The 14,296-nt window shown below is 45.7% G+C and overlaps 1 protein-coding gene across 3 annotated transcripts in view; it reads right to left on the minus strand.

Moving 5' to 3' along the window:
- The window catches only part of LOC139259852 (lysosomal cholesterol signaling protein-like), a 116,649-nt gene extending 103,708 nt beyond the window's left edge, over positions 1-12,941 (minus strand). For 2 of the 3 annotated variants that reach the window (XM_070875738.1, XM_070875740.1), the window contains exon 1: positions 12,850-12,928. The gene's annotated coding sequence lies outside the window, so the exon portion shown is untranslated. Of the gene's footprint in view, positions 1-12,849 lie in introns of all 3 variants that reach the window. The other variant, XM_070875739.1, reaches the window with a different exon arrangement.
- Between the last annotated feature and the right edge of the window lie 1,355 nt (positions 12,942-14,296).

Raw genomic sequence — 14,296 nt, forward strand, 5'->3', positions numbered from 1 at the left:
GCCCAACACCTGCATTTAATGACACCTCCACTAATTTTCTCCATGACAGTTCAATCAATCTTTGTCAACTTCAGATCCAATACAATTTGCCACCCACATTGGTCCCTCTGGTAAAAATTCTCTCCATATCCTAAAATTGGCAGATGGTAAACTCAAGTGCACCTGTAGTTCATCTAACCTGGGTCAATCTTCTCAAGTTGTACTGTTGCACCATCTCCTTGGGTAAAAGCACTTACTACTGGAACATCATCCTGGAGAGCAGAAACTCCAAACTGGTTTTCTCCATTTTCCATTATTAACTGCCTCTTCATAACTCTCCCAATCCATATTGCAAATATTCCCTTTCCTCCCTAGATTCCTGATAATACTGTTGCCTTACAAAAGTATGTTTCCATCTCTCGCATCATTCCTTATGTGTCCCACCAACTTGGCTGGGACCTTGTGTGCCGTTATCATGGACACCCAAGTATGTACATGTAAGGGATAGGTGTCCTTTAACTAGATCAGTTCGTCCACCTTGAAGGAGAGAAGCCTCCTTTTTTACCCCAACAGTACAGCTAGCTATATGTATAAACATTACATACAGGTCACATCCAATAAATAATTTACATTAGAAATATGCTAAATTCATAAATTTTCAAACTGGGGCCCCTGGGATCAGATTTCTGTATTTTCTTTAAAACTTACTAGCACACTATTTCTGGTGCTGTGTACTAATGGCTGCTTCCCTCTGAATCAAGATGCTATCATTTGGAGATGAGGATCCCTGGGACAGTGCCAATATTGGTAGGGTTCCCCCAGCCAATAGCTTTCAATGTCAAATATAGGTGACCTGCAGCTAAAAATATATTTTGATCCATTAAAACATTGAAGGGGTTGACTCCTTACTGGGGTTCAGTTCCATTGCAGGTGGCAGTATTGCAATTAAGTTACTGTAGGCAAATTTGATTTTGCTCATGTTATCAGAGTTGATTTTTTTTAAATTCTTAATTAATCACTAATGTTAGAGTTTCTTAGGGTTAATTAATGAATCTAAGAAAAAGTCATTAAGTACAATCTCAAACATTTCAGGCTATTATGAGAAGATCACCCATTGTAACACCCGAGGATTCGGATGTTGTTTCATTCCAGTTGCATCTAGTGGGAGCCAGCAGTAGGAGAATGGGGGTCTTAGATAATGAGAAATAGCCTGCTCTCAAAAGGTTGAATGTTCATCACAGGGTAGAAACTGAAGAGGAGGCCAGGTCACACTGGAGAAGAGGCCTGGATGCAGTAATCGCGACCATCTTTAAAAAAGGGGACAAATCCGACTGCGGCAACTACAGAGGAATCTCCTTGTTATCAGCCACTGGGAAAGTCATTGCCAGAATCCTCCTCAACTGTCTTCTCCCTGTGGCTGAGGAGCTCCTCCCGGAGTCACAGTGCGGATTTCGTCCACTACGGGGTACAATGGACAAGATTTTTACGACGCGACAGCTGCAAGAAAAATGCAGGGAACAGCACCAACCCTTGTACATGGCCGCCTTCGACCTTACAAAGGCCTTTGACATTGTCAACCGCGAGAGATTATGGAGCGTCCTCCGTTTCGGCTGCCCGCAAAAATGTGTCACACCATCCTCCACCTGCTCCACGATGACATGTAAGCCATGATCCTGACCAATGAACTCATCACAGACCCAATCCACATCCGGACCGGGGTCAAGCAGGGTTGAGTCATCGCGCCAACCCTCTTCTCGATCTTCCTCGCTGCAATGCTCCACCTCACACTCAACAAGCTCCCCGCTGGAGTGAAACTAAACTATAGAACCCAGTGGGAACCTGTTCAACCTTCGATGTCCCCAGGTCAGATCCAAGACCATCCCAACCTCTGTCGAACTACAGTACGTGGATGAAGCTTGCATCTGCGCACAGAGACTGAACTCCAAATCATAATCAACATCTTCACTGAGGGTACGAAAGCATGGGCCTTACATTAAACATCCATAAGACAAAAGTCCTCCACCAACCTGACCCCACCACACAGCAGTGCCCCTCCAGCCCTGGATAACGTGGACCACATTCCATACCTCGGGAGCTCATTATCAGCAAGGGCAGACATAGACGACGGGATTCAACACTGCTTCCAGTGCACCAGCGCAGCCTTTGGCTGCTTGAGGAAAAGTGTTCGAAGATCAGGCCCTCAAATCTGCCACTAAGCTCATGGTCTACAGGGCTGTAGTGATACTCACCCTCCTGTAAGGCTCAGAGGCCGTGGACCATATACAGTAGAAACCTCAAATCACTGGAGAAATACCACTAACGATGTCTCCACAATATCCTGAAAATTGCTATGGAGGACACACACACCAACGTTAGCATCCTCGATCAGGCCAACATCCCCAGCATCGAAGAACTGACCACACTCGACTAGCTCCGTTTGGCGGGCCACATCGTTCGCATGCCTGACATAAGAACATAAGAATTAGGAACAGGAGTAGACCATGTAGCCCCTCGAGCCTGCTCCGCCATTCAACAAGATCATGGCTGATCTGGCCGTGGACTCAGCTCCACTTACCCGCCCGCTCCCCATAACCCTCAATTCCCTTATTGGTTAAAAATCTATCTGTGATTTGAATACATTCAATGAGCTAGCCTCAACTGCTTCTTTGAGCAGAGAATTCCACAGATTCACAACCCTCTGGGAGAAGAAATTCCTTCTCAACTCGGTTTTAAATTGGCTCCCCCATATTTTGAGGCTGTGCCCCCTAGTTCTAGTCTCCCCGACCAGTGGAAACAACCTCTCTGCCTCTATCTTGTCTATCCCTTTCATTATTTTAAATGTTTCTCTAAGATCACCCCTCATCCTTCTGAACTCCAACGAGTAAAGACCCAGTCTACTCAATCTATCATCATAAGGTAACCCCCTCATCTCCGGAATCAGCCTAGTGAATCGTCTCTGTACCCCCTCCAAAGCTAGTATATCCTTCCTTAAGTAAGGTGACCAAAACTGCACGCAGTACTCCAGGTGCGGCCTCACTAATACCCTGTACAGTTGCAGCAGGACCTCCCTGCTTTTATAATCCATCCCTCTCGCAATGAAGGCCAACATTCCATTCGCCTTCCTGCACCTGCAAACGAACCTTTTTTGGGATTCATGCACAAGGAATCACGCCCGGCAACCAAATTTTAATTTGATTTTACGTTTTAAAGTTTAATTTGTTTTAATTGCCGGTGCTTTTAGTGTCCCCCTCCCCTTTTGTAGGGGGCACTTGGAAAAATGTGATTTTAGCGCCCCAAAAAAAAACCAAAAAAAAAAAAGAAAAAAAACCACAAAAAACACAAAAAAGGAAAAAAAAGGGCCTTGTAAATAAATGTTTGCTGTGTCATCCAGGGCGGGTGGCACGGTTTAATGTTTTTTTTATTTTACAGATAAACTCAAAAGAGTTTCATGCACAAGGACCCCCAGGTCCCTCTGCACCGCAGCATGTTGTAATTTCTCCCCATTCAAATAATATTCCCTTTTACTGTTTCCCCCTGTCACCCCCCGCCGCCAAGGTGGATGACCTCACATTTTTCGACATTGTATTCCAACTGCCAAACCTTAGCCCATTCGCTTAACCTATCTAAATCTATTTGCAGCCTCTGTGTCCTCTACACAACCAGCTTTCCCACTAACCTTTGTGTCATCTGCAAATTTAGTTGCACTACACTCCGTCCCTTCTTCCAGGTCATCTATGTATATTGTAAACAGTTGTGGTCCCAGCACCGATCCCTGTGGCACACCACTAACCACCGATTTCCAACCAGAAAAGGACCCATTTATCCCGACTCTCTGCTTTCTGTTAGCCAGCCAATTCTCAATCCATGTCAATACATTTCCTCTGACTCCGTGTACCTCTATCTTCTGCAGTAACCTTTTGTGTGGCACCTTATCGAATGCCTTTTGGAAATCTAAATACACCACATCCATCGGTACACCTCTATCCACCATGCTCGTTATATCCTCAAAGAATTCCAGTAAATTAGTTAAACATGATTTCCCCTTCATGAATCCATGTTGCGTCTGCTTGATTGCACTATTCCTATCTAGATGTCCCGCTCTTTCTTCCTTAATGATAGCTTCAAGCATTTTCCCCACTACAGATGTTAAACTAACCGGCCTATAGTTACCTGCCTTTTGTCTGCCCCCTTTTTTTTTTAAAAATAGAGGAGTTACAATAGCTGCTTTCCAATCCGCTGGTACCTCCCTCAAGTCCAGAGAATTTTGGTAGATTAAAACAAATGCATCTGCTATAACTTCCGCCATCTCTTTTACTACCCTGGGATGCATTTCATCAGGACCAGGGGACTTGTCTACCTTGAGTCCCATTAGCCTGTCCAGCACTACCCCCCTAGTGATAGTGATTGTTTCAAGGTCCTCCCTTCCCACATTCCCGTGACCAGCAATTTTTGGCATGGTTTCTGTGTCTTCCACTGTAAAGACCGAAGCAAAATAATTGTTTATGGTCTCAGCCATTTCCACATTCCCCATTATTAAATCCCCCTTCTCATCTTCTAAGGGACCAACATTTACTTTAGTCACTCTCTTCCGTTTTATATAAAATCGGTAAAAGCTTTTACTATCTGTTTTGATGTTTTGTGCAATTTTACTTTCATAATCTATCTTTCCTTTCTTTATTGCTTTCTTAGTCATTCTTTGCTTTCGTTTAAAATTTTCCCAATCTTCTATTTTCCCACTAATCTTGGCCACCTTATACGCATTGTTTTTTAATTTGATACACTCCTTTATTTCCTTGGTTATCCACGGCTGGTTATCCCTTCTCTTACCACCCTTCTTTTTCACTGGAATATATTTTTGTTGAGCACCATGAAAGAGCTCCTTAAAAGTCCTCCACTGTTCAATTGTGCCACCGTTTAGTCTGTGTTCCCAGTCGACATTAGCCAACTCTGCCCTCATCCCACTGTAGTCCCCTTTGTTTAAGCATAGTACGCTCGTTTGAGACACTACTTCCTCACCCTCAATCTGTATTACAAATTCAACCATACTGTGATCACTCATTCCGAGAGGATCTTTTACTCGGAGATAGTTGATTATTCCTGTCTCATTACACAGGACCAGATCAAAGATAGCTTGCTCCCTTGTAGGTTCTGTAACATACTGTTCTAAGAAACAATCCCGTATGCATTCTATGAATTCCTCCTCAAGGCTACACCGTGCGATTTGATCAATCAATATGTAGGTTAAAATCCCCCATGATTACTGCCGTTCCTTTTTCACATGCCTCTATTATTCCCTTGATTATTGCCCGCCCCACGTGAAGTTATTATTTGGGGGCCTATAAACTACGCCCACCAGTGACTTTTTCCCCTTACTATCTCTAATCTCCACCCACGATGATTCAACATTTTGTTCAGTAGAGCCAATATCATCTCTCACAACTGCCCTGATATCATCCTTTATTAACAGAGCTACCCCACCTCCTTTCCCTTCTTGTCTATCCTTCCGAATTGTCAGATACCCCTGTATGTTTAATGCCCAGTATTGGCCACCCTGCAACCACGTTTCTGTAATGGCCACCAAATCATACCCATTTGTAATGATTTGTGCTGTCAACTCATTTACTTTATTTCGAATGCTGCGTGCGTTTAGGTAGAGTGTTTTATTACTAGGTTTAAACCATGATTTTTAGTTTTGACCCCTCCTGCAGCCCCTTTATATTCATACATATTGTCCCTTCCTATCACCTTGTGGTTTACACTTACCCCAGTGCTACTCTGCTCTGCTGCATCCTGCCTTTTGTATTCTTTCTTGAGGTCCTGTTCATCTGAGCTCTCACCCACTCTAACTAGCTCAGAGCCCTCTCCTGGGTTCCGAATACTCCTCGCATTGAGGCACCGAGCTTTCAGGCTTGCCTTTTTGTTACACTGACCCTTTAGAATTTTGCTGTACAGTGGCCCTTTTTGTTTTTTGCCTTGGATTTCTCAGCCCTCCACTTTTACTCATCTCCTTTCTGTCTTTTGCTTCCGTCTCCATTTTGTTTCCCTGTGTCTCCCTGCATTGATTCCCATCCCCCTGCCATATTAGTTTAACTCCTCCCCAACAGCACTAGCAAACACTCCCCCTAGGACATTGGTTCCGATCCTGCCTAGGTGCAGACCATCCAGTTTGTACTGGTCCCACCTCCCCCAGAACCAGTTCCAATGCCCCAGGAATTTGAATCCCTCCCTGCTGCACCACTGCTCAAGCCACTTATTCATCTGAGCTATCCTGTGATTCCTACTCTGACTAGCACGTGGCACTGGTAGCAATCCAGAGATTACTACTTTTGAGGTCCTAGGTTTTAACTTAGCTGACACAAGACTCCCAAAGCAAGCGCTCTACTCGGAACTCCTACACGGCAAGCAAGCCCAAGGTGGGCAGAAGAAACGTTTCAAGGACATCTTCAAAGACTCCTTGATAAAATCCAATATCCCCACCGACACTTGGGAGTCCCTGGTCAAAGACCGCCCTCGATGGAGGAAGAGCATCCGGGAGGGCGCTGAGCACCTCGAGTCTCGTCACCGAGAGCAAGCAGAAATCAAGCGCAGGCAGCAGAAGGAGCGTGCGACAAACCAGTCCTACCCACCCTTTCCTTCAACAACTGTCTGCCCCACCTGTGACGGGGACTGTAATTCCTGTATTGGACTGTCCAGTCACCCAAGAACTTCCTTTTAGAATGGAAACAAGTCTTCCACGATTTCTCGGGACTGCCGATGATGATGATGAAGAAACTGTGATTGGCAGCTCAGTGGGGCTAAGCCTCCCACCCCCGCCATTTCACAGACTTAAGGAGGGGTCTGTCTGCAGAGGGTTCACTCTCTCGCGAAGGGGGATTGGTGCATTCACAAAGCAGCAATCAGCTGTCTGTTTTAGAAGCCTGCTTAGTTTCAGAAACTTAACCAGAGAAGGTGAGTCCATTTAATGAGTTAGCAAATTGTGTTTTTATTGTTTTCAATAATCAAGGATGATATAGAAATTGTACTTTGTATACTGAAAGGTGTTCATTTTATGTAAATAAACCAGCTGTTGGGTTGAACCAGTGTCTCATATTGGGCGAAATGTTTTCCAGTGCATCTTTTGTAAAGAGGGACAATTCACGTGGTGACACAAACATTTTAGTAAACGGAGTAAGGGTTCCCTTGCTACAATTCTTGTGCTATGTCATCATTCATCTCGATTAGGCAGTCTGGATCATCGGGATCCGATGTCTGCTCACGGTAGTGACCTGTGACACTAAAGCCGAGCAAATATCTAGTGTAATCACCCAGGCGTCGAGGAGGCGGGAGCTCGGAGCAGCGCGAGTCCGGGGATTTCGGGAGGCCTATAAAGGCCCAGCAGGCGTCGAGGAGGCCAGCCGGTGCAGCTGCAGGGAAAGGCGGCAAAAAAGTAGAAAGAAATCAAAAGATGACGTCACAGCCAAGGGGTTAACTGATTGGTGAGTCGTTTTTCTTTTTCCTTTCCCTATTAGTTAGTAACCTTTAGCATTATTGTTGCCAAATTAAGTTCATCTAGGGGTTAAGTCATGGCAGGAGAGCTCGGACAAGTGTTATGCTCCTCCTGTAATATGTGGGAAGTCAGGGACGCTTCCAGTGTCCCTGACGACTACATTTGCGGGAAGTGTATCCGGCTGCAGCTCCTGACAGACCGCATTGCGGCACTGGAGCTGTGGGTGGATTTACTCTGGAGCATCCATGATACTGAGAATGACGTGCACGTTTAGTGAGTTGGTCTTACCGCAGGTAAAGCGTACACAGCCAGATAGGGAATGGGTGACCAACAGGAAGAGCAGCGCAAGGAAGGTAGTGCAGGGGTCCCCTGCGGTCATCCCCCTGCAAAACAGATACACCGCTTTGGGTACTGTTGGAACAAGTTCTGGGATAGGTGGGACTAGTACAAACCGAACGGTCTGTACCTGGGCAGGATCGGAACCAATGTCCGAGGGGAGTCTTTGCTAGTGCTGTTGGGGAGGAGTTAAACTAATATGGCAGGGGGAGGGGAACCTATGCAGGGAGACAGAGGGAAGTAGAATGGGGGCACAAGCAAAAGATAGAAAGAAGAAAAGTAAAAGTGGAGGGCCGAGAAACCTAAGGCAAAAAGCAAAAAGGGCCACATTACAGCAAAATTCTAAAGGGGCAAAGTGTGTTAGAAAGACAAGCCTGAAGGCTCTGCCTCAATGCGAGGAGTATTCGGAATAAGGTGGACGAATTAACTGCGCAGATTGCAATTAACGGTTATGATGTAATTAGCATCACGGAGACATGGCCCCAGAGTGACCAAGGTTGGGAACTCAACATCCAGGAGTATTCAACATTTAGGAAAGATAGACAGAAAGGAAAAGGAGGCGGGGTGGCACTGCTGGTTTAAAGAGGAAATTAATGCAATAGTAAGGAAGGACATTAGCTTGGATGATGTGGAATCGGTATGGGTGGGGCTACAGGATACCAAAGGGCAGAAAACGCTAGTGGGAGTTATGTACAGACCACTAAACAGTAGTAGCGAGGTTGGGGACAGCATCAAACAAGAAATAAGGGATCCGTGCAATAAAGTTACATCAGTTATCATGGGTGACTTTAATCTACATATTGATTGGGCTAACCAAACTGGTAGCAATGCAGTGGAGGAGGATTTCCTGGAGTGTATTAGGGATGGTTTTCTAGACCAATATGTCGAGGAACCAACTAGAGAGCTGGCCATCCTAGACTGGGTGATGTGTATGAGAAAGGACTAATTAGCAATCTTGTTGTGTGAGGCCCCTTGGGGAAGAGTGACCATAATGTAGAATTCTTTATTAAGATGGAGAGTGACACAGTTAATTCAGAAACTAGGGTCCTGAAATTAAGGAATGGTAACTTCGATGGTATGAGGCATGAATTGGCTAGAATAGACTGGCAAATGATACTTAAAAGGGTTGACAGTGGATAGGCAATGGCAAACATTTAAAGATCACATGGATGAACTTCAACAATTGTACATCCCCATCTGGAGTAAAAATAAAAAAAAACAGGGAAGGTGGCTCAACCGTGGCTAACAAGGGAAATTAAGGATAGTGTTAAATCCAAGGAAGAGGCATATAAATTGGCCAGAAAAATCAGCAAACCTGAGGATTGGGAGAAATTTAGAATTCAGCAGAGGACCAAGGGTTTAATTAAGAGGGGGAAAATAGAGTACGAGAGAAGCTTGCCGGGAACATAAAAACTGACTGCAAAAGATATTTTGATAAGTGAAGAGAAAAAGATTAGTGAAGACAAACGTAGGTCCCTTGCAGTCGGATTCAGGTGAATTTATAATGGAGTACAAAGAAATGGCAGACCAATTGAACAAATACTTTGGTCTGCCTTCACAAAGGAAGGCACAAATAACCATCCGGAAGTAATAGGTGACTGAGGGTCTAGTGAGGAGGAGGAACTGAAGGATATCCTTATTACATGGGAAATTGTGTTAAGGAAATTGATGGGACTGAAGGCCGATAAATCCCTCGGGCCTGATAGTCTGCATCCCAGAGTACTTAAGGAAGTGGCCCTAGAAATAGTGGATGCATTGGTGATCATTTTCCAACAGTCTATCCACTCAGGATTAGTTCCTATGGACTGGAGGGTAGCTAATGTAACACCACTTTTAAAAAAAAAAAGGTAATTATAGGCCAGTTAGCCTGACATCAGTAGTGGGGAAAATGTTGGAATCAATTATTAAGAATGAAAAAGCAGCACATTTGGAAAGCAGTGACAGGATTGGTCCAAGTCAGCATGGATTTATGAAAAGGAAGTCATGTTTGACAAATCTTCTGGAATTTTTTGAGGATGTAACTAGTAGAGTGGACAAGGGAGAACCAGTGGATGTGGTGTATTTGGACTTTCAAAAGGCTTTTGGCAAGGTCCCACACAAGAGATTGTTGTGCAAAATCAAAAGCACATGATATTGGGGGTACTGTAATGACGTGGATAGAGAACTGGTTGGCAGACAGGAAGCAGAGAGTCGGGATAAACGGGTCCTTTTCAGAATGGCAGACAGTGACAAGTGGAGTGCTGCAGGGCTCAGTGCTGGGACCCCAGCTCTTTACAATATACATTAATGATTTAGATGAAGGAATTGAGTGTAATATCTCCAAGTTTGCAGATGACACTAAACTGGGTGGCGGTGTGAGCTGTGAGGAGGACATTAAGGGGCTGCAGGTGACTTGGACAGGTTAGTTGAGTGGGCAAATGCATGGCAGATACAGTATAGTGTGGATAAATGTGAGGTTATCCACTTTGGGGGCAAAAACACAAAGGCAGATTATCTGAATGTTGGCAGATGCAACAAGACCTGGGTGTCATGGTAAATCAGTCATTGAAAGATGGCATGCAGGTACAGCAGGCAGTGAAGGCAGCAAATGGTATGTTGGCCTTCATAGCTAGGGGATTTGTGTATGGGAGCAGGGAGGTCTTACTGCAGTTATAGAGGGCCTTGGTGAGGCCCTCACCAACTGGAATATTGCGTTCAGTTTTGGTCTCCTAATCTGCGGAAGGACGCTCTTGCTATTGAGGGAGTGCAGCGAAGGTTCACCAGACTGATTCCTGGGATTGCTGGATTAGATATGAGGAGAGACTGGATCAACTGGGCCTTTATACATTGGAGTTTAGAAGGATGAGAGGGGATCTCATAGAAACATAAAATTCTAACTGGACAAGTTAGATGCGGGAAGAATGTTCCTGATGTTGGGGAAGTCCAGAACCAGGGGCACAGTCTTAGAATAAGGGGCAGGCCATTTAAGACTGAGATGAGGAGAAACTTCTTCACTCAGAGTTGTTAACCTGTGGAATTCCCTGCTGCAGAGAGTTGTTGATGCTAGTTCATTGGATATATTCAAGAGGGAGTTAGATATGGCCCTTACGGCTAACGGGATCTAGGGGTATGGAGAGAAAGCAGGAAAGGGGTAATGAGCGAATGATCAGCCATGATCTTATTGAATGGTGGCACAGGCTCGAAGGGCCGAATGGCTTACTCCTGCACCTATTTTCTATGTTTCTATGTCTATGTCTATGTTAAGTGGACCTCATACCATCCATACCTACAGTTCCAGCAGATGTCAGTCAGGAGCAGGAATCTCAATTGATTTCCTCCTCCTTAACCAAGGGCAAAGGCCAAGTATAGCATCCCTGCTGCTGCTGCCATTTGCAGAGATCAACAAATCCTTTACAGACCAAGATCAAAGCTGGGAATTTCTTGGTCTTCCCCAATGTTTCAATTACTCATTGCCTTAAACAGCTGAGCCAGACAAGCTAACTCCAAGGGTTTTAACAGTATCATCTGAACCCTATGCTATGTTCTTGCCTGAAAAGCATGTCCCTAAATATAGGTTATATATAAATAGTGTGCAAAAAGCATTCTTGGTAAATTCACAAAAAACACATACCAAATAATTCATATACCACAGATTTTGTCTCAGTTCAACACAGGTTTTATGTTAATCATACAGAATATGCAGTATACTGCAGACAAATGAAAGACAGATTTACCATAAAAAAGACATCAATTGAACTTAAAAATTAAATTATGCACCACCTTCAAGTTTTCATACAAAATAAAGACAGCAGGACATCAACTCTTCACTAACATTGAAAATTTCACATATTCAGGTTCCACAATCGTCACATTTGTTTTTGATTACATATGTACAGTTCCACTTTGTCGCAGCAGATATTGGCATTGCCCATACACACTGCTCTAAAACCAAGTACCAGCATCAAAACAGTGTAGTCTGACCTGCTGAGATTTTCAGCATTTTCTGTTTTTATTATAGTATAGTCTGACCACAGCTTGAAACTACAATGTGATGTTCTTATTCCAGAAGTACTTGGAACAGGAGTAGACCATTTGGCCCCTCGATCCTGCTCACCATTTAAATCATATCACAGCTGATCTGATCTTGGGCTCAGCTCCACTTCCCTGCCCTCTCCCCATAACCCTTCACTCACTTATTGCTCAAAAATCTCCACCTTAAATATGTTCAATGATTGCACCTCCACAGCTCTCTTGGGCAGAGAATTCCACAGATTTACGACTCTGAGACAATGCAACACAATCAATAGGTACAGAGGAAATTATAAATTACTACGGGAGTTAACACACTTCACAAGAAAAAGTAAAATACACATTTGCAACAAACTAGCAAATATTACATTACAGGATATTTACTACAACATTTAGAAATTAAGTTATAGTAGCAGAGAATCTAAGTGAGGAGTAATCATGTGTGACGACCTTAGTCAATCAAACAGGTCATGCTATTTATCTCGTCTCCCCTTCCACTTGCCTCTGTTCTGTTACTTACTAAATGCTGCATTTCCCCCCTCAGTTGTCATAAAGCGTTATACCCGGAGAGTTTAACTTGTCTTTGTAGATACTGACTGATCTGCTATTTGCATCATATTTACTGGTAGAGTGTGGTGTTGTTCCAAGTGATGTCACCAGCCTGACATTAGCGTATTTCACTTTGATTTTACTGTGGATTCGAGAATTCATTATACAACAATCCCTTATCAATTTGACACGTGCGACATTCAAACACTGCCCCACCCCACCACCCAATCATATCAAACGTGACGGGGATGTCACCGGCTTCATCCAGTTTCCGAGCTCAAAACAATACAAGCAAACCAACGGCAAGAAACTAGCACAGAACACTGCTCTTTTAACTGGAGGTGCAATGTTTTGTAAAATATTACTGCTGATCGTCAGTGTCGCAAAACCTGAACACATTCAAAGGGACATATTGCAAATAAGACGATAAAACAGCGCCGCCACCACCCAACAACGATACTTTTCTGTAAAATGTATCAAAAGACTGTTACCATGTACAAGGCTGACTGTTAGACCTTACTGTCTATTTACCCGAGCTGGTCCTCTGCTGCACCACTTTTCGGTCTGCAACTTCAGCTCAAACTCTGCCTGAGCGACTGCGCACGTGCACTGATTGGCAGCAGAGCCCAGCCAATCACAGCTCGGCCGTACTGAATGGCAGTAGAGCCCAGCCAATCACAGCCCGCTGGCACATCCGCACACCAACCTTTGCAACAAGGGCGGCTTCCACCAGCAAATTGGGTTGACATTTTTCTTACGACAGGAGGCGCACGTGGTTCCCAGGAAGCCGGAGGCGTATTTTGGTACTTCAGTGTTCAGTGTTTGCTTTTGCGAACTAATTTCCTACAAGACGTTTAAAACTGGGTATATCAGATACCCGGTAGAAATACACCCTCTCTTCAAGTATCCTCCCTCTGCCCACTTCCCCTCACCCTGTGCTCAACGCCTCTTCTCCCTTCCTTCACCCCTCCTCTCCCACCCTCAATTTTACTCTCTCCTCCTCACCCATTCCTCCCCCTTCACCCCCTCCTCAGCCCTCCCCTAAACCCCTCACATCCTCTCCCCTCCCTCACTCCCTAACTCCCTCAACTCCTCTCCCTACCCTTTCCTCACCATCAACTCCTCCTCCCGCATCCTTGCCCCTCCTTCCACACTCCCTCACACTCTCCTCTTCCCTCCACTCGCCCTCACCTCCTCCTCTCCCCTCCCTCAACCCTCCACTCCCGCTCACCTCTACCGCTCCCTCACCCCTTCCTCCCCTATCCTCACCACTCCTCTCCCCTCATTCTCCCTCTCACCTCCTCTTCACCTCTTCACTGCATCCTCATCCCTCCATCACTTCCTCTATCCTTCATCACCTCCTCCTCAATCATCTCCCCTCCCTCAACCCTCCTGTCCTCTCCACTTCTTCACTCTCCTTTCCCCACTCACTTCCTCCTCTCCCTCACTTCCTCCTCTCCCCTCCCTCACCTTCCCCCTTCCCTCCCTCAACCCTTCTCCCCTCCCTCACCCCTCCTCTCCCCTCCCGCACCTCTCCCCGCTCTCACACCCTCCTCTCCCCTCCCTCTCCCCCTCCTCTCTCCTCCCTCGCTCCCTCTTCTCTCCTCCCTCACCCCCTCCTCTCTCCTCCCTCACCCCCTCCTCTCTCCTCCCTCCTCCCCTCCCTCACCCCTCCCGCACCTCTCCCCGCTCTCACCCCCTCCCTCACCCCCTCCTCTCCCCTCCCTCGCCCCCTCCTCTCTCCTCCCTCACCCCCTTCTCTCTCCTCCCTCACCCCCTCCTCTCTCCTCCCTCACCCCCTCCTCTCTCCTCCCTCACCCCCTCCTCTCTCCTCCCTCACCCCCTCCTCTCTCCTCCCTCACCCCCTCCTCCTCCTCCCTCACCCCCTCCTCCCTCCTCCCTCACCCCCTCCTCTCTCCTCCCTCCTCCCTCACCCCC

Source organism: Pristiophorus japonicus, chromosome 3, assembly GCF_044704955.1.
Source record: "Pristiophorus japonicus isolate sPriJap1 chromosome 3, sPriJap1.hap1, whole genome shotgun sequence".
Taxonomy (NCBI): domain Eukaryota; kingdom Metazoa; phylum Chordata; class Chondrichthyes; family Pristiophoridae; genus Pristiophorus; species Pristiophorus japonicus.